This window comes from Toxotes jaculatrix, chromosome 8, assembly GCF_017976425.1.
Source record: "Toxotes jaculatrix isolate fToxJac2 chromosome 8, fToxJac2.pri, whole genome shotgun sequence".
Lineage (NCBI taxonomy): Eukaryota > Metazoa > Chordata > Actinopteri > Toxotidae > Toxotes > Toxotes jaculatrix.
The window spans coordinates 2,611,133-2,637,474 of record NC_054401.1 but is presented as its reverse complement, the minus strand read 5'-3'; the positions used below and the strand labels follow the sequence as shown (position 1 = coordinate 2,637,474).

At 43.9% G+C, this 26,342-nt stretch overlaps 1 protein-coding gene across 5 annotated transcripts in view; it reads right to left on the bottom strand.

The window, feature by feature from the left end:
- Positions 1–26,342, bottom strand: part of sema6e (sema domain, transmembrane domain (TM), and cytoplasmic domain, (semaphorin) 6E) — a 137,776-nt gene that overhangs the window by 62,613 nt on the left and 48,821 nt on the right. For 4 of the 5 annotated variants that reach the window (XM_041043988.1, XM_041043984.1, XM_041043986.1 and 1 more), the window contains exon 3: positions 15,055–15,250. The gene's annotated coding sequence lies outside the window, so the exon portion shown is untranslated. Of the gene's footprint in view, positions 1–15,054; positions 15,251–25,890; positions 25,969–26,342 lie in introns of those variants that run through there. The other variant, XM_041043985.1, reaches the window with a different exon arrangement.

The following is a 26,342-nucleotide window of genomic DNA, read 5'->3' as shown; positions in this document are numbered from 1 at the left end:
TTCTCAGGGGAACGCTGCTTTAACCTCAGCGCCCGCAGAGTTCAGACAAGTGACGGGTTGTCCTGTCGCAGAGGCCATCGATTGTCACCCCATGTCAGACTACTCCGTCCTCATCGAAGAATCCCCACAGATTAGAGACTGGTTTATACTTGAGCTTCCGTGGCAGATCTTTAGAGGACTGTTGTCAAAGTAAAACCAAGCTGACAGCAAGAGCCAACAAAAGTTCTGGAAACTGTTTCAGCACTGCACTGATACAACATACACTATTAATTGTGAGAGCAAGGATGAAAATATTGGTGTCTCCCTGACCCTACACTACTCAATAAGAATGGAAATAGTCGACTAAAACCCACTGCTTTGTGCATGGGAATAATTCTGAGAGAAAAGTACCACTGCCTCCAGTCAGGCCTGCTCTCAGGACTTCTTTCTACAGACAGCAAGTTGGCCAGACTTCACACAGAGGGATCTACGCAGGACACAGACAGCGAGATGGTTCTCTGATCGATCTGCGAAACTGCTGCAGGCATCATCCATCGTCTTCATGTCTATTTGCAATGGTTGAAAAAAAGCCCACAGGGCTATCAGTGGAAGAAGGATCAAGCTTGCAGCAGTAGAATCCTCTTCATCTGTCTGCCTCTTGTTAATTATTTAGATTCATTTTGAGAAAGGCCTATAATTCCCTGACCATTCCGAGCTTCCTGTCAGTCAGGGTCCACCTTCAATCTTCTGTGCCCCTTATGGTATTTTCAACCAAATCTTACCTCGGGGTCACCTAATCAAACGCACCAGTTTAAAATATGCTGGGCGGCATTTGTGCTAAGCCATCTCCCTCATCATACATAAAAGTGAATGTTAACTACCTCCTTCTCCTCTCAATCTCTTTGTCATCAATAATTCAGAGTGTTATTGAGAAACACTACCTGAACCCTGTATTGACAGAAATCCAAGCACTGTCATTCTCTCAAGGGCGTCATAATTGGATACCCCCCGAGGCTTCTGATACGAAACGCGGAGCAAGATCGGAAAGCAGGCCCGAGTGTTGTTGTTGTTTTCTGTATTTTGTGTGTTTCCATTTTTGCATTTCTATTTCAGGGACTCCAATCTGACCCAACAGCCGAAGTCAGCCAACTTATCGACCTGGGGACAGTCCCTTTGGAATATTTAAAGGTGGGTGAGAAGGCGTTTGAGTGTCCTAACTTGGAGCTACAAAAGGAAACACTGAATAAAGGGCAACTGTGTCATTTCATTAATTGGCAAAGACATTTACTTGATACAACTGTGTATGAAAATGAAAATCAACATCACATAATCTCATGTCATGCAGCACTAAGCCCCATGACAGCCAAAATTTCATTAATCACTAAGGATGATATTTACAATGCAATAAATAACGTACCGTGAACAGGTATTTCCCTGACGCGGTTTTGAAAGTAAAATCAGTGTTCTCCCCTGTTAACCGACTTATCTGTATGCACATCATGGAAATACAACACCTCTGCTCTAATGGTGTGCACTGTCGTCTGCTCTGATGCTAAACCAATGGAGGGAAGAGTTGATATAAAGGAGAAAAGGGCAGATATGATCTCCTGTCCCAGAACATTTTACACACTATTGTGCTGCCTGAGCCCCTCATGATTCACACAGAACTACTGACCCTCTACAAGGGCATGAAGAAAGGCACAACCTATCCAGATGTAGCAGATATCCAAAAGGCCAGGCTGGATGAAAATATGCTAATAATATTCTTTAATATATTGAGGGGAGAAAGACGGCAGAGAGGAAAGGTGACTCTGTCTGGCTTTCCGAGCAAACTAAAGCTAAGAGACCAGAGTCAGTTTGGTTCATTAAAGGCTGTGGTGATGTTTGTTGGTCTCCCTACATCCCCTCAGGTATAGAAACTAACTCATGGTAAAGAAAGAGCACCGAGCTAAATGGTTTGTTTGCATTTCTTCGATCAGATTTGGTTTGCGAGTGCGTCTACACATGCATGAGCATGTGTAGACACATACTTACCAAAACAACTAATTGCTACTTTGATCACACCGAGTGAAAGGTTTTCTAGAGGCTTGGCTGGGCACACCTTCATTCCGCTGTTAATGCCGCAGGCAGACAACACTCAAAATAAATCCTGGGAATCAAAAACACAATTAAATCTGACGTAAAGTTGTGCGAATGGCAACAGAGGATGCTGACCTTTCCACTAACCTTGAAGTGTGAGCTGGAAGCTTATTATGCCTGCGATGCTGTTTTATGTACCATAGTTTCATTGTTACAATAAAAATCAGCAGACAGTGTGGAGCGTGAGGGCGCTTTCATAAGGACAATAGTTTCTTCCCCCGATCTTTAATTACATGGAGGACCTGGGAAAATGTTTCCTTTATATCTGCCTGATTCGACAAGACAAAATCAGAGCGCGTAACACGCACAGGCCACATTAGCAATAAATGGAAAGGAAACGTGTAAATTTCACTTTGCCGTTGCCGAGGATGCCTGTGCTGAGGACCACCGCTTTGAGGACTTCACGGTGGCTTTGTGTCCATTAACTCAGTGGCGGACAAAAAGAGAGTGAGACTTCTCTATTAACACAGAGGCTCTTTGATCTCTATCTCCCCTGTGGTACCAATTAGCTTGCTGCACCGTATGCATTTCAAACTCTTTGCGCTTCCTATTTTGAAAGACATCCTGCATGAATTATCAATCTACCGGAACTTTTATTCCCTCTCGACGAAAAGGGAATTATGAGTGGCATATCTCTAAAGTTTGGCGCCTTCAAATGAGGGAAGATTTCAGGGAAGATTTCAGATACCTAGTTTCCCCCACTGATCACTGTTGCCTTCACCCAGTGTGGAAAATCTTTCATTTCACTGTGATGCAACGAGGTGGCCTCCTGCTTATATCTGTTAGTCTTGATAAAGATGAGGCCACAGTTTCAAGTGTGCCAAAACAGAGCTTTCTACTCAAATGATAAGACACAGGAAGGCAGAGTCATTGAGAATTGATCAAAGGAAGATAAATAGCTGTGAAAATTCTCCCACTGCCTTTATCCCTTGTTAGCAAAGGCAATCACACAGCCGTCACCCAGAAGATCCATCCCTGTCACATTACGCCAACAAGATTATAAGGAGGAGAGGGGGGAGACGAGCTACCAAGGGAACGTGTGACAAAAGTACATTTGGTGAATTTCACTTGAACAAGAACAAAAGCAGCGAGCCCTGCTTTTATAAATGAATGATTTTTGCAATCTGAGTGGTCGATGCTGATGAAGGGAAATATAAATCAAGGGAAAGAGTGAGGCTTCTCGGCGAGAGTGCCTCACGGAGATAATGGCATCATCATGCCTGTGTGGTTCGCTGTTCCTGGGAAGATTAAACACTTTATCATTGTCTTTGGGACAAACAGTCTCTCTACGTAGCGCGTGCATCCAATTATTAGACGCCTTTTCTTCTCAAACCCGACATCAACGTGTCAGCTTCATCACACACCAGAAGCCTTAAGAGGAAAGATGAAATGAGACAGCAGTCTTATCGGGACAGTGCTACCTTTCAGGGCCGTAGCCCACGGTGGCAGCCGACCTCACTTTTATTACCGCTGTCTCACACTGATGATATCATCTAAACACATACTGAAAGACCCAGAAGCTTTCAAGCTCAGTTTATCTCATTTTATGGCTCTAACAACTCCGTCGCTCCCAAGAAAAGTCAATGGCCATGGGCAGTCGTACACTGAGGAGCAGTGCGGCTCCCCTCATCAAAGGCTACACTGTCATGGAACATGGGAGGAAGATAGTAGGACCTGGGGCGTGAAACAGAGGAATGGGGCATGAACGGTGACAGTGCGAAAGACATTAAATCTAAATGAGGAAGAGGAGGAGGAGGAGGAGGAGAGGAATGACAGTGTCTCACAGCTCACTGGTCTGGAATCAGGCAGACAATCACTTCCACCACTCAGTTTCTGGCTGGCAGGTCGTGCTTCAGTGGCACTGAGCATCACAGGCGGCACCAAATTATCAACAACGCTGGATTACTCTAACGGTAAGTCACAGCAGTAAAATGAGACAAATATATGATGACGATACAAAAGTCTGACCGAAGACCGGCTGTTCCAAAGCTCCACCCTCACAGCACGGTTTCGTGCAATTTTCCATTGGGATTTATAAAGTAAAACTTTAGCCTCTGCTGCTATTGACTCCAACTCTGCAGACAACAAACATGGTGGAGATCATATTGTACAGAAACCTTCTTCAGTGTCCATTTTATCATTTCTGAAAATAACAAAGCTTAGAGAAATCAAAGATTTAAGAATTAAATACGACGGCAAAAATAAAACCCGAAAGCAAAGTACTTTGCTGCAAATACTGTCCTCTTTTAGTGAAGACAGAGGATTATGAAATATCCAGTCGCTATTCCTCTGCCGGGTTAAACACTAAGTCCATCTAGGCTACAAATCCTAATAGTATATGTCCAACAATGAAACTTTTTAAAGCTACAACACACTTTAAGATAACATCCATCTAAAGACCCTTTGCAGATTGGATTGAGGTGGAATTCATGTTGACGACTAAGACACTCGCACTCACACTCCCTGTGTTTCTTTCCAAAGTATTTAGCAGGAGAGGATCAATAGGAGAGGCCAGCTGACGAGTCCTTTCATAGGATTAACATTTCTGCACCGATAGGGAAGCTACATCAGGCAGTCTACAGTAAATGTTCTCTAAAATTACCTGAATGATTTAACAGAAAAACGTGTTTTGATAAAACTGTTACCTTCGAATTTCGCAACTTTTTAGTTTGTCCAAATGAAATGACATTTTCACATGATCGGACTTTCACTGCCTTGCTCACAGACATTTAAACCTGCACCTACTGCCCGAGGCTGTCGGAGTCACAGCTGGGGAAAGTAACCCAAATCCTGCACTGACACAGCAAATGAGTGTTAGAACCAGAACCGACTGAGTCCCCCAGAAAGCATCGCGGGCATCACTGCTGTCCATTGTTTTTTACTGTTTCAGGAGCACTGAAGTTTTGCTTTAAGTCTGAGCACTGGCTGCTTGTGTTTCTGCATGTGTCTAGTGTGTCTGAGCTGCGTGTTAAAGCACAGCCCGGAATTCGGTTTAGATAATGTAGCCTTTCCAGCACTTAAGGAGGATAAGCTCTTATCTCTGTCTAAATCCCCAGCAGTCATTAGAAGCGACAGGGCCTGCTTACAAGACCGTCTAATTAGGACTCAAATCATCCTTCCTTCCTCCCAACATAAAGATCATGGCAACGGACACTGAGGATTATACAGGCATTGTATTTAGGATGTCACTACTTCCACCTTGACACATGTAACTACAGAACTGAGCAGTAGTCCTTCTTACAGTTTTAGTTTGAGATTTAAGATTTACACTAGAGCTTTGTTAATATAAGAATCTTGCCTCAAACAGTCACCATTTCCCTCTGAACGACTGAATATGAGCGTTAAGCTGCTTAATATCCATTGCCACGTGTCTAATCGTTTGAAATCCATGTTTCTTTGACAGACACTTCTTTAAAGTTTCTCGAGTTGAGAGTCCTTGTGCAAAGCTCCAAGTCACCCCACAAATAAAAAACAACACTTCATAGTGGTAGATCAAAGCAGCGCATGTAGTATTCATCTGTCGACTCTCTTCTCATTCCTCAGCTGAAGCATTCCACTCATCTGCATTTTCGGTTGCAGGAGACGTGAGTGAGGCAGGCGCAAAGAGAGTAAAAGAAGTTGAGAATAGACCAATTCACACTGGGAGGGCTGGGAGGGAAAAAGATGGACAGGAAGAAATAAGACAGAAGAAAAACAAAGACTCTCTACACCAGCATGTACCACTGAGCCTGATTCCATTCTTCCCCACCTCCTCCTCTCCCTTCTCTCCTCTCTCTTCATCCTTCTAGAAACTATGACCAAGTAGCTATAATAATAGGAAAGTGAGGGGGACAAACGGGGCCATCTATAATGGGGCCAGACACTGGCGTGAGCCTGCTGTCGAGCCTGGGTGGTGGTGTCATTAAGTCTGAGTGCGTGATAAATGCACTGTGTTTGTCAGATTTGAGATTCTCATTAGTCTATGTTCAGGAGGAGACCTGAGGCCATTACTCTTGTGGCCGCCTTGACAAGAGGCTGAATGTGTCTGCGTAAAAGAGTGAGAGAGTGTGCTTCTGTCGGGATGCTCGTGTACTTAGAGGCATTTTAGATGACACGTCCAGCTCTGACAGTGATAGTGAAAGGTCTTCACTTCTCATGCAACAGCTGGATGTATTATCGGCTTGGCTTGACAGTCTCGATTGCTCTCGGAGTTCATATATGTAGTGTTTGTAACTGGGAAATCGCAAATCATGCATCTGAGTTTTACATTTATATATATGGACCATCTCATTTATCTATCTCCTGTGTACAGAGCTGAATCCTGTAGGATTAATTAATTCAGATTTTTGTTTATTCGTATCTATTCTAGTTCCCGATTGTCATCAGCAAGTGAGAAAAGAAAACAAAATGTGATGACAGCAAAAACAACTTTGTTTTCGGCAGATTTAGGGAGCCATAAACAGCAATTTGTCATAGATGATGATGTATTTGGTCACATTTTCTTTGGTTTAAAAAACAAAAAACAAAGGCAATAGAAGTATTTCCCATCTTGCCCTGTATCAGTTCACCTTTTTCCAAATGTTTCTGGTGCAACACGACAACAAGAGACTATCAAAAAGTCCATATCCTTACATGCTACAGCAAACGTTCAGCCATGTTAGTGAGGCACCTTTGCATGAAATTATTTTGGCGCAGCGATACCGCTGCTGTCTTTTGTAAAGTTTAGCATAAACTGCTTTTTGCAATTTTGTAAGCACTATCATTGAACGTTGTGTTGTATTTCGTTATTTGGCTGGTCATATAATTTGAAATTGTTCCATATCAGAATTCCTGATGCATGACACTGGCTGCATGTTAAAAGAGTTAATTAAATTAAATGATCTAAAAGTCATCAAGCTGTGTGTTTTGAGACGATGGCCAACAACACAGCACTTTCCTATGTCTCCGAAATCATAAATCCTACTGTCGTACTTTATAACAACCGTAGCTGAAATGACATCCACCCCACAACACTCCCTACAGCCTCTTGGCCAAGTTCTTATGCAGTTAGCCATTATTTATGTACAGTTCTCCAGAGTGGCTGTGGCTGCCAGGAGGTTTGTGACACAAAGCCACAACAGGGAAAAAAACAAGGACACGTGCAGTGCAACAAAAGCACTGTGTGAAAATGTGTTTTTAAGCTGCCTGTTCCTCTGACTGGCACAATGGAGCCTGGTATCTTTAAATGCATGATCGCAAAAGGATGCATGTACCCAGCAAACAAATTCCTTCATCCGCTGGCGCTATTTGACAGTATGTCATGTCAAATTTTCAAAACACTTCCTTTCGGCCACACAGAGGATGAACGAAGAGGTAGCCGCAGGCTCAGCCTGCGTCAGGGGCTGTAACAGTCGTCTGGACGTCTGGCCCAATCAATACTCAGAGACGAGCATCTGCCCGGATCTCCTGTTACTGTACCTCCGTCCTCGTGGCCCTCTCAAACTGCTCTGCAGACAGCCGTGTGCTGCTGGCTCATATCGGCGGCGGGGCTTATCACAGAACAACACAGGAAATGTGATGCCACGTAGGGCGGCCGCTGACACTTTAATTTGTCACTGGTGATAGGGTTTGTCAAACTATTCTGGAGTTCATCAGCCACCTGGCCTTATTTGCGCACTCCGCAGATGACTTTTCAGCCCACTTGAGAAATCCACCGCCACAATGACCTTGATGCTCAATCGCTGCATATTTTTCATTATGTACAAGCCTCTGTGGAGCAGGTGCCATGTTGTTCTTCAATTCAAGACGATGTGCAGCGTACTGATGAACCTGTACGAGAGCTATAAAAAATTACCCTCTTTCAATAACTGACACCGTCACTTGCCTCCAAACAGAACAGCGATGCGACTGCTCGGGGGAGCTGTAAAATCTAGAAAGATGAAAGCACACAAAAACTCAAAAGCCGAACCGAGAAGGAAACACAAGCTTTCAGGTAAGTCTGCAAAGACTGAAGAGGCAGAATAACAACGGGAAAGGTAAATAACTCTTAATAATAATAGTATCACTATCATTGGTATCATTATAGCAACCAGTCTGACAGTGCTTGCAGTGTACAGCTGTTCCTGGTCTCTCTCTTATCAACCGAACCGCTCGAGTCTGACGGGCGCCCACCCGGAGTCCGGCCTGATGTTTCTTCCTGTTAAAGGGGAGTTTTTCCTCTCCACTGTCGAATTCGAATTGCACAACAGATCCATATTCAGTAAAAAAAAAGGAAACTGAGAGGCACTAAGAAAAAAGGACACTGTAAACATATATATGTGTGTGTGTGTGTGTGAGTATATTTCTCATTTACCAGCATCATCTAAACATTATCTCATGTTGGCGTATTTACACTTAATATTATGTCCTTATTTCCTTGCTTATGCGTTACTGCATCGAATGTTTCATTCAGACATTCACATTCGCCAAATAACTCAATTTAAAAGCCTGTTAAACTAAACTATCATTCAGCTTTAAAAATGGCGTTTCACTGTGTCACAATTAAAAACTCAAATCTACTGGTATTCACAAATGAGCCATTTCTCCAGAAGAGGGATGAGGCAGATTCGCTTTAATCTCCGCGATTTCATTTCCTTGCTTCTGTCTCAGTGATTTGGTGCTGCAGATGTCTTCTCTGTGTGCTTAAGCCCTTCGGCCATATGCTACTGCCGCCCGGACCATGACACAAAGGGTTTTTAATCAGTCTTCTCAATGACGGAGCACATTCTGTCATTAAAAAAACACAAAGCTTTGAGGCTTGCTTGAGCCTCTCGCCTCCAAGGCTTTTGGCTGCAGCCAGAAAAAAAATAACACATCGAAGCTCAGTTCATAACTGTGTGGCTTTTTGATCTGTTTGAGCTGGCTGCTTCCCGACACTGTCCACAATACAATTTCCACTCTCCGTTTGGATAGAGTACATTTAGAGGACTCAAACCCTGATGTCTATCATTCAACAGATTGTCCCCTTCTGTTGCACTCAAATAGTTTTTGGATAAACCCTGTTGTAGACAAACCTAGGGGGGAAAAAAAATAGTAATTATACTCGTGGCCTGTGTGTTCAGGCATCTGGTTTATTTCACAGAGGAAACAAATGACCTTCAGCCACGGCTTTTACATTAGGAAGAATGTCCAAGTCCACCCGTTACGGCACAAAAAAGAAGAAGAAAAATCACTATTTCACTTTGGCAGAGCACGTGCAGCGAGACGGTGTCAAGCAGACAAGTGCAAACAGCCAAAAGCTAAAAACAGAGATCCTATTCCATCTCTACCAGCTCCTTTGGATCCCAGCCAGTTGTCCAGATAGATCAATTTTAATGTGCACAGGAGTTATCTGAAGGGTGAGAGCTACAGAACTTTAATGGGCAAATATATGAACTTTAGTGTAATTGAATTAATTTGGTTTTGCCCTCAAAGTAAATATTATTCAATAGCATAGAACATTACCATAAATTAAGCCCAAGTGCAGACCAACTCGAAAATAAGATTCGCTGTTTTGTGACCTTAATGTGTTGTTTAAGACGAAGATATATTAAACTGTTGACCCTCTGCTCATTTGAATTGTAATTATAAACAGCCGCGAGTCAGGCTTTGGAGGGCTTCCTGACTTTCACCTCAACTTTAAATGATCCCACCCTCATTATCCAAACTTACTGAATGTTTCAGACCCGAGCACAGGGATGAAACTGCTGCGGGATAAGAGGACTGAGGTTAAAGTAAAACACACATCCGCAGCACCTGAGTCTTGCTCCTGACACACGTTTAGGCAGAGTGGTGTGCAGTCGGGCTGCAGCCATGTTTGCTGACATCGTAGAAGCAGTTATGCCCTTTAAGAGGGATTTCTTTCCCCATTACAGGGAGATGATTTATTTAAACTCAGCTGCAGATTTGCCTTTGCACTCCACGTTCCGGGAGCTTTCGTCTCTCTATGAATATGGCAAATGTGAACACTGGTCCTGGTTATGGGGAGTGAGGTCTGCAGATTGTTTGTGCTGACAGTGAAAGAGTTGTTATCACAAACAGAGGACTGTTTTTCTCCTCACAGTTTGCTGTCTGTGCTCGAGCATGGACACGCAATTGGATTTTGTGTTTTCTAGTAAGAAACTGGCTCCTGTCCAGCATCTCCGAGTATCTAATAGCGTGTGGAACATTGCATGCTGTGTGAGGTTTGTACAATTTTTTCTTGCAAAGCCGGCTAGTTTAACTCGCCCCGAGAAGTTGCATCATTTCAGCTTTCCCACGTGAGGATAATTAGGCCTTGATAAACATGAAAGTCAGCAAAAAGTTTCTTTGAAGTCCAAATATTCGTCTGAGAGGCATGTTTCAGAGCAGAGTCGATATGCTTCTCTCTGTAGTTATAAAGCTCATCAGACCACTGTTGGATACCAGCTCAAATGGTGATCAATAAAATTATTCTTTTCACTGCTTGAGAGAAAAATCCTGAAACCATTTGAGAACTTTGCTCGTGTGTTTCTCTCGGTTTTCTTTATGTACCTTTTATGTTTCCTCTGGCGGCCTGAGGTGCTGAGGGAGCATCACAACGCCCACTCAGATGACTCTGCAGATGCCTGTTGGAAAAGCAGGGAATACATCACATCTGCTGATCGATATGCCCCGCTTATGGCTCGCAGTTTCTCGGAATATTAAGCAACCGTGGGAAAGTTATTCTGTCACGTTCCACGTGAGCAGACCTAAAGCCAGTCATTATCCCATCCTCCCACCCACAGACCGAAGTCTGGTTTTTAATGAAAAGAGAATCTCATCCATTAACAAACCCCCTTCATTTGAAAACCTGTAGTATTTTTTAATTGTTAACTCAATTTGGAGCCGTAAAGTCACTAAAAGATTGGTTTTCTCCTTTTTTACACTATAAAAACAGTTAGTGATGTTCACTCCTGTTATCTGTTAAGCAACAAACAGAAGCTTTTATGGCTCAATATTCAAAAAACGTACCAATTACTCAAGACTGATGCAGTAACTTGAAACACTTGGTTGGATGTTGATTTTATATGTGCCAGCATCTGTGGCGCTTAACTGAAGCAGCCAACAGTCAATGAGACATACTTCCAAATGTTTTGGACGAAACCTTACAAGCTTGGCTTACACTGCCGTTATTAGAGTTGTGGGGAATAAAGCGTAAAGCACAACTCAGATGTTAAAGCACAATTCGTGTCTGCCTCTTACCAATGCCAGCTAATTACCGAGCTCGTTAGGTATATAAGTGACAGCTTATATGTCAGATACTCCTCCACTTTGGAAAACAACAGGAGCTGCTTCATACTGGCCAAACACGTTACACTGAGAGTCAAATGTGAGACAAGGTTTCACCACTGTTACTGAGAACTGTGAAACGCTGCAGATTTTAGTGGTAGATGGTGAATAAGGCACGAGGATGTTTCCAATTTGCTTATCCATTAATCTTTGCATTTGCTATGAGGAAAGAGTTTTAGAGACGCTGACCTTTTTTATTTTATTGAACATTTTTGGTGGAACGAACTATTATCCAATACTGAGTATTTTAATTAAGTTAAATTAGATATTAGCTGATTTTAAATCCAGGACATGCAGTTCAATGCATTGCAGCTCATCATAGGTTCTGGTTCTGTTCTTGAGCTGCTGTAAACTGGGAAACCGTCTTGTTTTCCTGTTTTAATCTAAGCTGAACTCACGCTATTTTCAGAAAGCACCCATTTATCTACCAGACCTGTGGCGCTTTCTGCCAAAGGGTCAAAAGATCCAACATTAGCAAGAATTGCTAAGGGGATCAATAAAGAATTGGACCAATAAGCAGAATCGATAATGGAAGTGGTTTCAATAAAACCTAATCAGTACCCACCCCTGTTGCTCCCTGTTGCAGCCCCACATTATTTAAGCTAAGACGGGTGTATTTTTAAAATCCCTGCCCAGCGCAGCTGTAAAAAAAAAAAAAAAAAAAAAACCCAATCGGGGAACATTTTCTCATCCCTGGGACGCAGCCTAATGAGCAATACCAGTCCTGTCAGACAAACTATGATCTTACCAGACGTCATGTTGCAATGAAAAATACCCATGGGGATTTTAGTCAAGCTGTACCAAAGCCTCATGGGTAAACACTGTTAAGACAGCAGCTCTGTAAATAGAACAGCCTGCTGACATGTACAGTACATCAGTGACCGTATGTGTCTGTATAGTAGGCTGTATGTTACTGCTCCCAGAGTCCCACCAGCCTACCATTAGTCTGAGCTCTGTCTCTCTGTCAAAATCCCTCAGCATCCCTTCGCCTCTCCGAGCGGAGCCAAGCAGAGAGCCTCTGACAGTTAGCGAGCGCCTCCGCTGCACACATCATTGATACTAATGGGGACGGAAGGCTGATGTAGGGTGGCATGTGTGTCAGAGTTCGCTGGGGTGTGTGAGCGTGTGAGTGTATGGGGTAACCAAAGTCAGGATTACACAAGTGGAGCATGTGTGGTTGCTCTGCGGCGCAGAGATCAATTCATGTCGCTGCAGCAAATGGCATGACAACCAGTCTCCTCCCCATCACCATCTGCCTCCTCTGTGCCAATTTGTCACAGCACATCCAAGTGTGGCCTTGCCCTCATTTAACATTGAGCAAGAGCACGACTCAGGGAAGAACATGAGGAAGAAAAGGAAAGGAGGAGAAAATAAGGGCACTGACAAAGACTGCAGTCCCGGGGCCGAGCAGCGAGAGAGGTCAACTGGAGTTTATCAGAGGGCAAAGACAAGAAATACACACAGGGGACCCTCCTGGTGACTCAGCTGGCTCAGGTACAAACCACATACCTGCAACGCCCTGGGTTCAAATCTTAAACAGACGTGCCAAAAATGTTGATATAAAATTAATCTCAAAAATGCCCCGAAACAAACTGAGACAGCTGCATTCTCAGTGTGGCACTGATTCGGCAGAATGTTTCCTTAATTTGGTAGCTGAACAGACAGGTGCTAAAACTAGGCTCCTGCAGAGAGGTGGTGGGGCGAGGAACAGGGTTAATGTGTTACTAAAGAAAAAAAAAGAGAGAAAAATAATAATAGCCAAAATTAGCTAAATATTAAGGCATAAGTGGCTTTTAATTACATGCAGGTTTGAGAGTTTAACTGGCTTGTAAAGTCGTGCTAATTGAGACGTAGGGCAGGATTTGCCAGGAGCTTTCTGATGCTTTGGTTTGGAACACAAAGATCTTTTCGTTTTTTGTTTTTTTTTTCTCCCTGTAAAGAATGTGGGCCATGAACAAATGTACATACATCCAAACTATGCATCAAACTAAGATTCATTTATAGTGGGAAGGACACACACTGCCTGCATTGTCAAGTGAGTGGGTGACAAGATATGAAAGCAATGCCACTCAGTCTCTGTCTGCCTCCATTTCTCTCTCCCCCGTTTTTTGGCACAATAATACCTCTATTCAACTCAGCAGTCTGATCATGTTTCACGCCTGTGCACCCGCATTGACTACCGTTCTGTCCCATTTCACCCCCTTTGATACGTCTTTGTGTCATCAATAATGACAAGCAGAAAATGGCTATCCGAACCGGGGCCCTCGTGCCACCGTGATGCCAGCGATCCGGTTCACAACCTCGTTCCTATATATTCAACCTTCTAACCAAACCATTGTGTATTGTTCCCCTGCTGTCAGCAGAGAGCGATGAAAACGCGGTGGGCTTCTATTCACTTTAACTGACGCACAATGCTCCACAATGGCCCCACGTCGCACGTATGCACGGCCAGCCAAAAGAGGGATCACGGCACAATAGTGGCGCTTTGAAAGTGGCGTGAATAGAGAGATAGTCCGACATGAGCATTCCTGCTATTAAACTGCTGCAAATAAGAGCTCATGGGGACAAAACCCCTGTTTATTTGTCTACCTGGGTGTGTGAGGCAGAGCTGTGACTGAAAGCTCTCAAGAGTCTTTTCGCCACTTTGGAAAAAAACACTTCAAAATCATGGCTTAAACAATCAGGTATGAGTGTGACGGGGGAAAGCCATTAACTGGCAGACGGTTTTCTCTCCATTACCGCGAACCATCTGAGCCTCACAGGGTGTGAACTTGAAATTATAGTAGACAAATATGTCATTATTTCCAACATTCATCTTAATGACTCACTGCATTGCGTGGAATTTCTACGACTGAGTGTGTGTGTGTGTGTGTGTGTGTGTGTGTGTGTAAAACACAGAACAGCACTACAAACCCACACTGAGAGGATTGGTGAACATTCTGTAGTATGGTAACATGAAACACAAGAAATCAGAGTAGGAAAAAAAAAGCCAGGGATTCATTTTGTACAGTTTACAGTTGTGCAACACAGACAAGCTGGCATCAATATGAAATATAATATTATAAAGTGAGTTAAAAAAAAAAAAAAAGATCCAGAGCTTATTAAATATTATTCTGCTTCTTGGAGGTTCTAAAAACTTATTATCTCTTCCTGACTGATGAAGTCTGACATGAAAGTATTTTCCAAACTTGGAACAAATTTGTTTTGTTTTTTTATGAAGAGATTTCTGCAGCTGTGTTTCTGGCCAAAGCTCTTCTCACTGGTTTGAAATGGGCGGTGATCAGCTGGACAGAGCTCACGTATTTCTGTACACCAATCAGAATTTGGCACAGGGATAAAAATGTGAATTTGAATCTGCTTGAACTCCGCTTGTGTTGGACTTGCTGTCATTATTGTTTTGTTTTTTTTTGTTTTTTTGTTGTTTGTATTTTTTTTTCCTGAGGGAATACATGGAACATCACTGCAGTTGCATTGATTGTCTTTGTCATGAACAAATAGCAGAAGCACCAGAAAGTATTTTGATCCCAGATTGAGTGTTTTTGCTTTTCCCAAAACCACAAGGAAAGCACAAAAAAAAGCAAACACACAAATAAGGAAGTTTAAAACTGAAACTGGCCGTGTACAACACAAAATCAAACAAAAAAAACAAAAACAGGAAACAGCTGAACTTACAGACAGGGTTTGTCACGTTCAACGCTCTTTCAATCCACCAATCTTTAGCTCCTCCCGCTTCTCTTAGGAAATGACCTCAGCAAAGGAGGTGTAGGAGACGGGATATTCTGAAGACGGGGTGGCTGGAAGGGGCGTTAGGGCCTGAGACCCCCTTTGAGGTTCTCCCTCTGAGAATGTTCAGTCTTCAACAAACTTCCTGTGAGAGAAAACAGAAAAAAGAAAACATGAGAATGGACAACACAAGAGGAGCAGCTGCACTGCAAAACACACGGCTGAAAAAAAACCTCAGGGGTTTGTCGTTTTTGCTTAAATGGGGCCGCTGACCTACAGAGCCCCCACGGAGAGGGGCTCTGTGTCCTCTTAGTGTAATCTCCTCAGTCACTCTGCTGTCATAACATCACAGCTAACACAAGCAGAGAGCACATAAATAGAGCCAGATGTGCTGGGTTTCAGGCACAACATGGCGATGATAAGAAAAGGGCTAAGGGGCTTTATGTTTCTGGGAGACGACAACATGATGTGTGAAAAGACTGATTTTTATTCTGTTTTCCTATTTTTCCTCCTTTGTATGATTAAAAACAATAAGTGCACATGATATCAAAGTATATATACTAACAGCCAATATAAACAATCCATGAGTTCATGATTATTCAGTTCCCACATCCAAACCTCCTCCCACACTCCTTGTGTCTATGTACCAAGTGTCAGCTATCTTACAGTCGACAAATGCACCATGTGGTTTAACATGCCTACGCTTTATGGTAAACTGAGTAGGCATCCAAAACTTGTTTTCATAACAATAAGACAATATGGAGGAAATACTGTGCGCAGTAGCAGAACTGATACACCTCAAGATGTCTGCTGCAGTGCAAAGCAGTGCTCAACTAAAGAGAAAACCCGCGTGGTAGAATAGCATTAGGACCGCCCGGAGATCGGAGGGTTGCCAGTTTGATTCCTCGACCAAGCATAACGGATATGGGTGGTGATGAAGGAGGCGTGCCCCCCGCCCCCCGCATCTGCGACCATGGCTGTGGTGCCCCTGAGCATGTTCACTTGGTGTGGGTAAAACGCAGAGAGTAAATTTCCCCAGGTTGAGGGATCAATAAAGTAATAAAGTAATTACATGTGAACCAACTGACCTGCTGTCACGTTATTTCTGACCTGTTTTAATCTACAGCTTCATGTTCAGCCACCTTCACACATGAAACAGTATTTTCTCACACGCTTCTCAGGAGCTTTATCCATCATCATGTTTGCCGGGAGCTTTTTCACCCCTTCTCTGGACTTTTCAGAACTTTGAAACTTCCTCTGTTCGCCCGAAGCTTCCCTCTGCTCTCGGGAGACTCATTCACGGGGCACAGCCGGGGCTGAAACCAGCACCGCTCTGTTGTTAGTTCACCTCAACAACTGTACCGTCATCCTTTACCCAACCTCCCCACAGAAACACCACAATTACACTGAAGAGAATTCATGACAGATGAACGTCCTGTAAATTCGTTCCTGAGAGTTTATCAACTCCCAAACACACACACACACACACACACACACACACACGCAGGCTGACACATGGTGACTAATGGCGACTGGTCTGTGGATTTCCTGTAACCAAGCTTACCTCCTATTTAACAGACACGGTCTTTAACCCACACTCTACACACCTACACCCACATGGCACTTAAATGAAGAGGGGGGTGGAGGTCGTGACCGCAAAGCGATTCCTCACATCCTTAGCCATGGATAAAGCATGTCCAGCTCACTGACTCAGTCGCAAAGCGCAGCAGATAAGCTGCATTGCTCTACCAATCCCTCCTGAATGAGGCAGCTGACTGCAGCTGCTGTGAGCTCAACATCACCGCTGACTCCCATCGTTGCTTCAGAAAGCCACTGAAGGCCTGTAAATACTTAACAACCCCAGCCTTCTGCAAATTAAGCAGAGCGCTGAGAGAGCTTTGGCACGCCGGCTTATAGTGACTTAACCTGTGTGGTGTAAAGACGAAGGGGTGGGGTGATTCAGTCAGAGAGTGCGGCTGGTTAGTGGAAATGTTATGGCCACTGTGCCAAATGACACCAGGTCTTAGTAATGGGAAATGGCCTGGTGGAGAAAAGATCATGATATCACCTCTGAAACTGCATTTAAAGATTACTAAGCTCCATTACACACCACCTCTGACCGCTCACTTCCACCTTCCCACGCTTCACATCGTGGACAGGCCACAGCTGTTTCTCTTGTCAAAAATCATCACCATCAATAGAGCTGGGAGATAAGGTTGAAATCAATATCACAAGGTTCACTGAAACTTTTTCTTTTTTCAGTACAGACGTACAGACGGGTGACAACTTAAAGAAAAGCGACATGAAGTGTTTCAGTAAGGTGCTGGGCCTCGAGAACAGCGTTAATACTCCTGTAACACATCTGAAAGGACTGATAACCGATTACTCCAGGAGCTCTTCGGTCAAGGTAACGGAGATTCACTGTGCACCAATTCCTCACAGTGGAAAATCATCTGAACATCTGGAATGTGAGGTATAATGGAAATGAGCATGTGACAAAACTCTTCACACAAACAAAACAATGAATTTGGACATAATGTGATCATGTTACGATGATGTCCACTGAAGGTTTGTACTGAATTACTGCCAAGTCCTGGCCACCAAAGTCTTAAGAGAGTGTCCTCAAAAACAACATGTAGACTGGATAACCAACATGATTAACAGCAGCTGGCACAGAGGTTAGAGAAATCAGGGTCAGGAGATGCAGTTAAAGAGGACACAGGACGGCCCTGTGTCTGTCTGTCGGATGTGGAAGGTGACAGCGACCAATGAACAAAGAGCTTTTGTTGTTTTGTTCAGCTGTTTGGTTTTTTTTTTTCTTCCAGCATGAACAGAGTAGGTTCCAATATCGATTTTAGCGAATGGGATCAGCTGGTGGGATTGTTATCAGGCTCTGTAACTTCAGCTGTTAGGGCTATTACACTGGGTGCTCATATAACGCATGGGAGATGAAGGATAATGTTGCCCTGATTGTTTCATTGTCACACTGCGATCGTTGTGCCCCGGCATTAGTGGCGTCCTATAATTTCTAATCTCATTTTCTAGAAATAGTCCCGCAGAGAGGCCCCCTTATCTTGCCATAATAGTTTTGAGGTGAGCCCCATTAACCAAATGAGCTTTTCAGAGCACAACATTCCCATTAACACCACTCATACAATCCCTCACCTCCTTCAAAAATACACCAGGAGCCTCCCTGCGCTCCCCATGCTCCACCAAGCCAACATCTCACTTTTAGGATTTTCGCATCCTTTCAACCTCCCCTGAGCAAAGTTGGCAAAATCCTTCCCTTACTAAAATTACCCTGTATCGCCCTAAACAGATTCATCCCACACAGACTGACTCACCACACACCCACCTCCACTCCCACTACTCCAGATATTTCCCTGTAGGGCTTGCCGTGCTCACTGGGTTGTGGTAGTGATCAATGGCCCCTGGCTGCGGGCGTCAGGGGGGCCCTGGGCTCCAGGAATGGAGGTATTAATAATGCAAGGTCCAGGCCTGTCATATCCCCCATTAGCACGGAGGAGGCGGGAGGCCCAACGGCTGATTGATTACTAATTAGATTAATTGCCCTCTTTTAGAAAAGGAGGGGAATGTAATAGACTGGGGGCCTGACAAGTGCGAGGGGAGAGGAGCCTGGTCGGTGGAAAAATATCCACAGGGGCAGTTTAAAAAAAAAAAGAACTTTTCAGATTAGGAAAGCATGTTTCTCCTCTGAGATGGGTGTACAATTCAGGAAAGAATAGCCGGAGTCTGTGTAATAAACAAGAATTCAATCAAAGTCCAACCGACTACCTATTACTTTAAAAATGTCTAATAAATTGCTCAATTCTCTGCAGGCCTCTCTCCACAATGCACCTGTGTATGGCAAAAGAAAACAACTCGACTGCGCTGACACACTGCTAACTGAAGAAGACACTGGTGTTATTTGCTGTTTTCATTTGAGACAATTTTCCGTTCTCATTCGCACATTGGTGTCTTGTTAGCTACTGCTATCTGGAAAACATGACATGATAAGGCCCACTACTCTCCAGTTTTCGTGTAATGTGTGTAATGATAGTGCTGGTGAACACAGACATTTTCTAAAAAAGGTGCAGAGGTGTGTGGAGACTAAGTTCCTCTTAATCTGCCCACTGTCCTTTGGAGATAAAACTAATAAAACACACATCAAAGCTGCGGCACACAGTCTGAGGGGTTTTAGAGGGACTTCTAAAGTTAAAGCTGCTAAATGAATCTGCACATTCATCAGCGTAGAGTCTTCCACTCAGTGTGTTTCGTCTTCAGCTTTAAATGTTGTTTGAGACGCCGATTATTTCTCTAACTCAGTTAAGACTAAATTTCGTTTTCCCATATTATCGAGCTGATACTTAAAAATCAATTACTGGCTATTTAGCGTTATTGAAACAACCTCCAAAATGATGAATGTGATGCGTTTTTGTGTGAGGATGTATTTATTTCACAATCGATCAGGCAGTCTGTTTGTTGTACTTAATTTCAATTATCCTTGGTTTCAATTAACAGTGTAAGTGTCTCATGGTCAAAAAGTGTGTTGAAGCATTTCCATCCTGATATCAGAATTATTGGAAAACACTGAATACTTTATCAAAACTGGCATTGGGATGAAAAACCCAAATCATTCGAGGCCTGCATCAACATCACTGCTGCAATTTTTTCTGTCCAAATCACGTCTTCATGCCCAACAAGTGGAGAGGCAGGCATGCATGTATGAGTTTCTGAGTACTAGACTAATTGGCACATTGGTATGGCCACACTCATTACACACACCCACACTCAACATAAATAGCCTCACGCTTCTGAGGGGATAATGCCTTCCAAACAGGGAGCTGCATTATTTGTCTCAGCCTCCCTCTGCACCAGCAGACCATGGCAAGTCATATCCTGCTCTGCTGGCTCTTGCCAACCTTGGGGGAGAACAGTCCCAGCATGCATTGGTATGTTTAGTGCAATAACTGTGCCGATTTTGACTCCTGAAAACAAATGATTTATCTTCGAGAAGCCGCTGGAAGACTCACAATTGGCCCAATTGCAAAATTGCGAGGAAATCCTATTACGCTGCGACGTAGCCTGTCGTCCACATCCATCTCACAACTTTGACATAATGATTACATCAGTAATGGGAGCTGGACTGCCAATGATGCACTTTGCTAACACAGGGCCTGCTTTTTTGGTCCTCTTATCTAATGTCATGAATCATAAGTAGACTGGTCTCTAGCAGTATTTTTGACAGTGAGATGGGTCTTTACGCTTTCTTGTCACAAAGGAGTTCTTGAGGGGCTGTCAGAATGAAGTGGAATATTAGACCCATTAATTATTCTGCTCTTCCATCCTGCTGAGAGGCAGTTCTGAGTCAGTCCTTCATATCTGACAAAGTTCATCTCTGCTTGACTCCACTGCTGCCGCAGCAGACGTCTAAAGATGGAGATTTGTTGGACTGCTGTTATTGGAATCTGTTGCCCAAAGGACAATGGACAACACAGACAGCACATTCATGCCGCATTGAGAAACTGTCATGTTTTGCCATGGACGTTTAGATGCGTTTAGGACTGATCGGAAACACAAAAACGCAGAAAGAGATAGAATCTCACTGTGAAATTCTAGAAAAAAAAAACCAGAACAAGACCTAACTCTTCATTATGAAGGTAGTATTTACCAACTTAAACATGCCTAGAGTCAGAGTCTGTTAATACTATAGTAGATTATTTGCTATAAGGAAACACCTGTACCCAATCAAAGGTTATGACAGTCAGAATTAGACTCAGGTATGCACTGTGGTACCCAGTAGCATGCAACATCTCACTCATCCTATCGATACTGTGATACTGCGATGAAAGACGTGCAGCAACAGTTTGTTATCTGCCTTAAATTCTGTCTGTTTTGGTTTGTACCTGCTCTCTTTCTTTTCTCCTTCCCTAAGCCCATGGTTGCCCCCCCACCCCCACCCCCCTCGGCCTCCGTGGCTCACTGCAGTGACGACACGCTGTGCTAATTGAAAGCGACCCTGACTCGTCCTTTTTCCAAACCGCTCTGGCTGATGCCCCGTTGTTTTCCCCTCCGCCGGCGGTTGACAACTGGCCTTTCGGCTGCGGCGCTCTGCGGCGTGAACTCTGGCCTCGCCGTGTCTGCCTCTCTTCCTCTGCACACACAAGACCAGGTCCAAAGCCAGAGAGGGAAGAAAGTGCAGACTGCCACCTCTTTCCTCCTGCAGTATGGCTCCAAGGTCTAGCAAAAATTGTTGGTGAGTTGCGAGTGAGAATTGTTCCAGAATAAATTGAAGGAGTCACGAAGAGGTTAAAAAACTTGCTTTTCGTTTGGTTGCTTCATGCTGGTATAACGGATGCATAATATTGTTTACACAATAAAGAGAGGTTCACAATTTGAAATTCAATGAAGATGCAAACAATTCCGAGCCATCTTCCCTTGAACACGCTCTGAAAACTCTGAAGGACGAAGGCACAAACGCTAACCTAATAGATGAGCTACAGCTGCAGCACAGACAACATGATTAGATTCTTCTCATGCTTAATTCCTTTATCAAAAAGCAGTGATATTCCACTAAAACAAAACGCTTGTACCTGCAGTGTTTCACTAGAGGTGGGCTGCTCTTATCACCCTCACTGAATAGGACTGGGGCCCATAATGTAATAGCCTAGCAGCGCTCTCATAAATCACCTGAAGAGACTTTATGCCACATGCACTGACACTCCCAATCTGCCAACCTGTGTCTTTATTAAAGAGAACATTATACTGAAAGGCGCCTTTTTCCCGTCGCCCTGCTATAAACACCTCAACTCATATATTTATGCAAACACAAGGATACAAATACTTTCCTCTGAAGGCACAAATACATTTCTCCGAGCTTTTATATACAGAATGTGTGTGTGTGTGTGTGTGTGAGACTACAACAGAGACTGGCATTGTTTTTACATCTTGTCACCCTCCCTCTTCACAATTACAGCAATTGTCTCTCTCCCACTGTGAGTGACGCATCATTTTCCACGTATGAATGTCTATTCATATCTGATTTGCCTTAGTGAATCTTTTAGATGTTATTGGCCAAACAGTGTACACAACAGAGTGTGATGTTTGTGTGTGCCCTGCTTTTGTCGATATGATGCTTCTGTTTCGTTCTCTCGGTCATTCCGGTAACTTTGACAGCTTTGCTGGAAAATGTCGTAGGTAAATGTCACGTGAGCTGACGAAGAAACAGCAGTGGAGCAACATTTGGCATCGGTGTGGGTCCTAAATGTTGACAGAGAGGAGAGAGTCAGCACTAAATCAGATTCACATGCGGTAAATTTCATGGAAGCTCTTGAAGATCTCTGCCCCAATTAACACCTGCTGAAGTCAAAAGGAAATTTGTTGTATTCCCAGCTCTGCCTCAACAGCAACTGCACAAGAAGCCATTGAGCAAGGCACTGAAACTGGAAATCATCCATGGGAAATTGTCCTGCCCTGACAATAACGCTGTGATTACACTTAATTAATGGTTTGTGTGATCACAGCGTTGTTGTCAGTGTACCATCGCTCAACTCAGGCTAAAGAACACATCTCGACAGCAGCAAGGTTTTTTGTGCCAGTGGTCAAAAGATTTGACATTTGCTTACAGTGCACACAACAAGCCCTCTTGAAGGAATCCAGGATGTCAAATCTCTGCCTGCTCTCTGAGCTGTATGACTATTTGTGCCAACTAAATGCGACTAAAAATTCTGCAGGCTTGCCACAGTGCTCCCAACCAAAATCATGCAAATCATGAACAGGAAAAACACTAAATCCCTTTCTCCCACTCAGTTCTTGCAAACACAAGACGTACCCCTCGGTAAACACCAGCAGCAGAACACATCCTGCAAAGAAAGCCTTGCTGCTGAGAGACAGAAATGTAAACAGCTCCCAAAACTCTCAGAATAGAAGTTGTTACACTCTAGAAATAAAACGTTGAGGATAGGGACTGAACAAAGGCACGAGTCAGGCGTTCGACTCCCATGGCTGTAATTTCTCCATACGTCCCTCTCCCACCTGGAAAAGCCTGGATGTACCGTGGGAATCACAACTCTATACAGCCCACACTGCTGAGGGGAGAGATGGATTGCAGGGGAGTGGATCACCGCCTCACCACCTGGATCCCGGACCACCTCACAAACAGACCACTCTATGGGAGGTTGAAAGACCATGTGTCCGACACAGTCCTCTGCAGCACGGGGCTCCCTTCCTGTTTATCCTCTACACAGCAGACTTTACCCATAACTCAACATTACGTCTCCAGAAGTTCTTCGACGACTCTGCTATTGTTGGCTACATCGCTGAAGGAGCTGATGAGGAGTAGAGGAAACTGACCGAGGACTTTGTGGGCTGGTGCCAGTGGAACTGCCTCCAAATGAACAGTGGAAAAACCAAAGGAGCCTGTGATGGATTTCCACAGGACCAAAAACCACCCACCTACACCAGTGAGCATCCAGGGTACGGACACTGAGTGTAAAATCATACAAATGCCCATGTAAGCAATAAACTGGACCGGATGAACAATATTTGTGTACTATACAAGAAAGAGCAGAGCAGACTTCACCTGCTGAGGAGACTCGGGTCTTTTGGAGGGCAGGGGACACAGTTTATGACTGTGTGAGACTGAATAGACTGGTCAGCGGGGTAGGCTGTGTCCTGGGATGCCTCCTGGAAGCAGTGGAGGTGGTGGGAGAGAGAAGAATGATGCCAAGCCGAGCTTTCACCCTTAAGGGAGAACATCTCCCACCCCCTTCATGAGACTCTACAGCAGGTCTTTTCTTCCTGCTGCTGTCAGACTGTACCACCAGCACTATTCCCAACAAACCATCCTGGCACTCTGCTCACACCAACGGACATATGTGCGTACAATATAACACCTCGTGTAAATACACTGGTGTAAATATTTGTTCTTTTTAACTATGCTGGACACCTACAGTCGTCTGTATCCTGCTGCTGCTGCAAAGATGCAAATTTCCCCCCATGGGATTAATAAAGTTCGTTTTATCTTAATCTGGCCAGTGGCTACAGTCCAAAGCAGTCTCAGAGGACCGTCCTCACCCACAGGACTGCCACTCTAAATCTCTCCGGCCTTGTGCACTCTGAGCCTGCACACCTTACCTGACCTGATAAGACCAGGTGAAGAAAATGGTACTAAAACGGTCGATGTGGCATCTTTTGTTATCTGGGCTCTGTTTTCACACGCATTGTTTACGTCACTGATAACTACAGCGGATGGTTTGCGTCCTTCAGTACAGCAGAAACGATCACAGGTCCAGACAAAATCAGATATAGCAGTAATCTCGTGCTGACTGCACGACCTAGAGCAACACCTCCCTCCCTTCTACAGAACGGCCTCAGTCTCACCCGTCCCAGCTTTACACATCCTGACAAAAACTGGTCAGCAGAGGACAAGTGAAGGGAGGGAGGGAGGGAGGGAGGGACAGTTGGGCTCCTGCTGCACACACTTTGTATCTTGACAATACAGATCAAACACAGTCTCACAGCAGTTGAGGCTGAGCCGCTGTTTGTTATCTTGTCTGATGTGAAACGTGCGACACGCAGATGCACGGCGAAGGAGAGCAAGGTAGACAGGTAATCCAGGATTACAGCGCCGACATGTCATTTCCGTGGACGTGTTATTCCTGCTCGACTGTCTTTTGTGCGAGACGCGGGGTGCAACCCCATCTGTCTGCTCCAAACTCTCCTCTGGCACCCATGAATGGCACGCCGTGGACCAGCATAGATGACGAGATAATGAGCTCCCGTTGCCTTGTCAACGCTATCCCTTTTTTCGACAGCCACACTCTTAAGCTCCCGTTTGCCCATTTTCCCGGTGTGCAGAGCTCTTCAGTAAACAAGGCATCTAGATGGTCGATGAAATTTCATATTGTCTTAAATTTCCTCCAACAGTCAACCGCAGATGGATAATCCAGACACAAGTCGTTTGCTGTTTGCTGGAGGGAGGGGGGGGGGGGGGTGTCTAACTTTTTACTCTTCACTTTTAAGTTAAGTGAAAATATACTTCAAAGTTAAGTGAAGGTAGAGGTCAAAGTTCATATAAAATCTGAAAGCCAGAGGCTGGTAATAACTGTCCTTTATGTCTAAAGAAACAGACAGACATGCTACTTGACCTGCACTTGGCCTGAGTGACTCACTGACGCCATTTAAAGCTAGAAAACATTCAAATAAAGTAATATCTCATTCGTAATAAATGTTTTCAATTCTGAGAGCTTGTTCTCAAAGCCCCCCCCCCAGTTTTGATGAATAATGTGAGAGTTTCTTTTATTACTTTCATTTATTTTTCATTGTTTCTATTTTAACAGAGTTTGTTAGAATTAAAATGACTAGTCTTGAGTAACTACTGAATATTTACAGTCTGCTTGTTTGCTCCTTTTATATTTATTTAATTATTTACTTATTTTCTACTTTAATATGTTGTCTTTGGTTTTTAATGAAGGTCATCTCATTTCTCTTTGAAAGGTCACCGTGGAAACAGGAAAAGTCTGTAGGTCTGAGGTGGAAGTCCCCGGTGAGACCCTTATTTAAATTTTTACCTTGAGAAGCTTCACAGTGACAGTTTCCTCTGTGTTTATAGTAGTTTTCACTTTGTAAACGAGGCCATTTTACCATCTTCTATTATAAGAGTTAAAAGACTACAAAGTCAGGTAACGTGGAAGGTTAAATAGCTTACAAACTCGTACAGAGCCGCTGACAAAGTGCACCACAACAGATCAGACAAGAAAACAGAAATGATAAATAATTACTCACTCTATGTCCCTTCTATGCTTATGTCAAGTCACAGGTGAAAGTTTTATTCCAAAGGTGTCTCCACATGCTGCAGTCTCCTGGTTTCAGTTTAAAGCAGCTTTCTCTGGTACTCATCAACAAATGTGGTTGGTTTGAGGAAGAGTCGGGCCACATTCCTCATGTTCTATCTGCATTTGCATCATGACATTTCCTGCAGAGTGGCATTCTCCCCCCCTACCTGTGTGTCACTGCAGTGCCTCGCACAAGAGCGTGAAATTCCAGAGCAGACACACACTCACACACTCGTCTGCCCTGATGAGGCAACTGCTTTCAGCTCAAACAGACACTTCAGGATCTGTTTTGTTTACCAGCTCAGCTATAATCAGGCTCCGAAATGACGCCAATTTCCTCTCCGTCAATAGCAGAACATTTCATCATAAACAGTCTACTCTACATCCAGACTCCAATCCCTT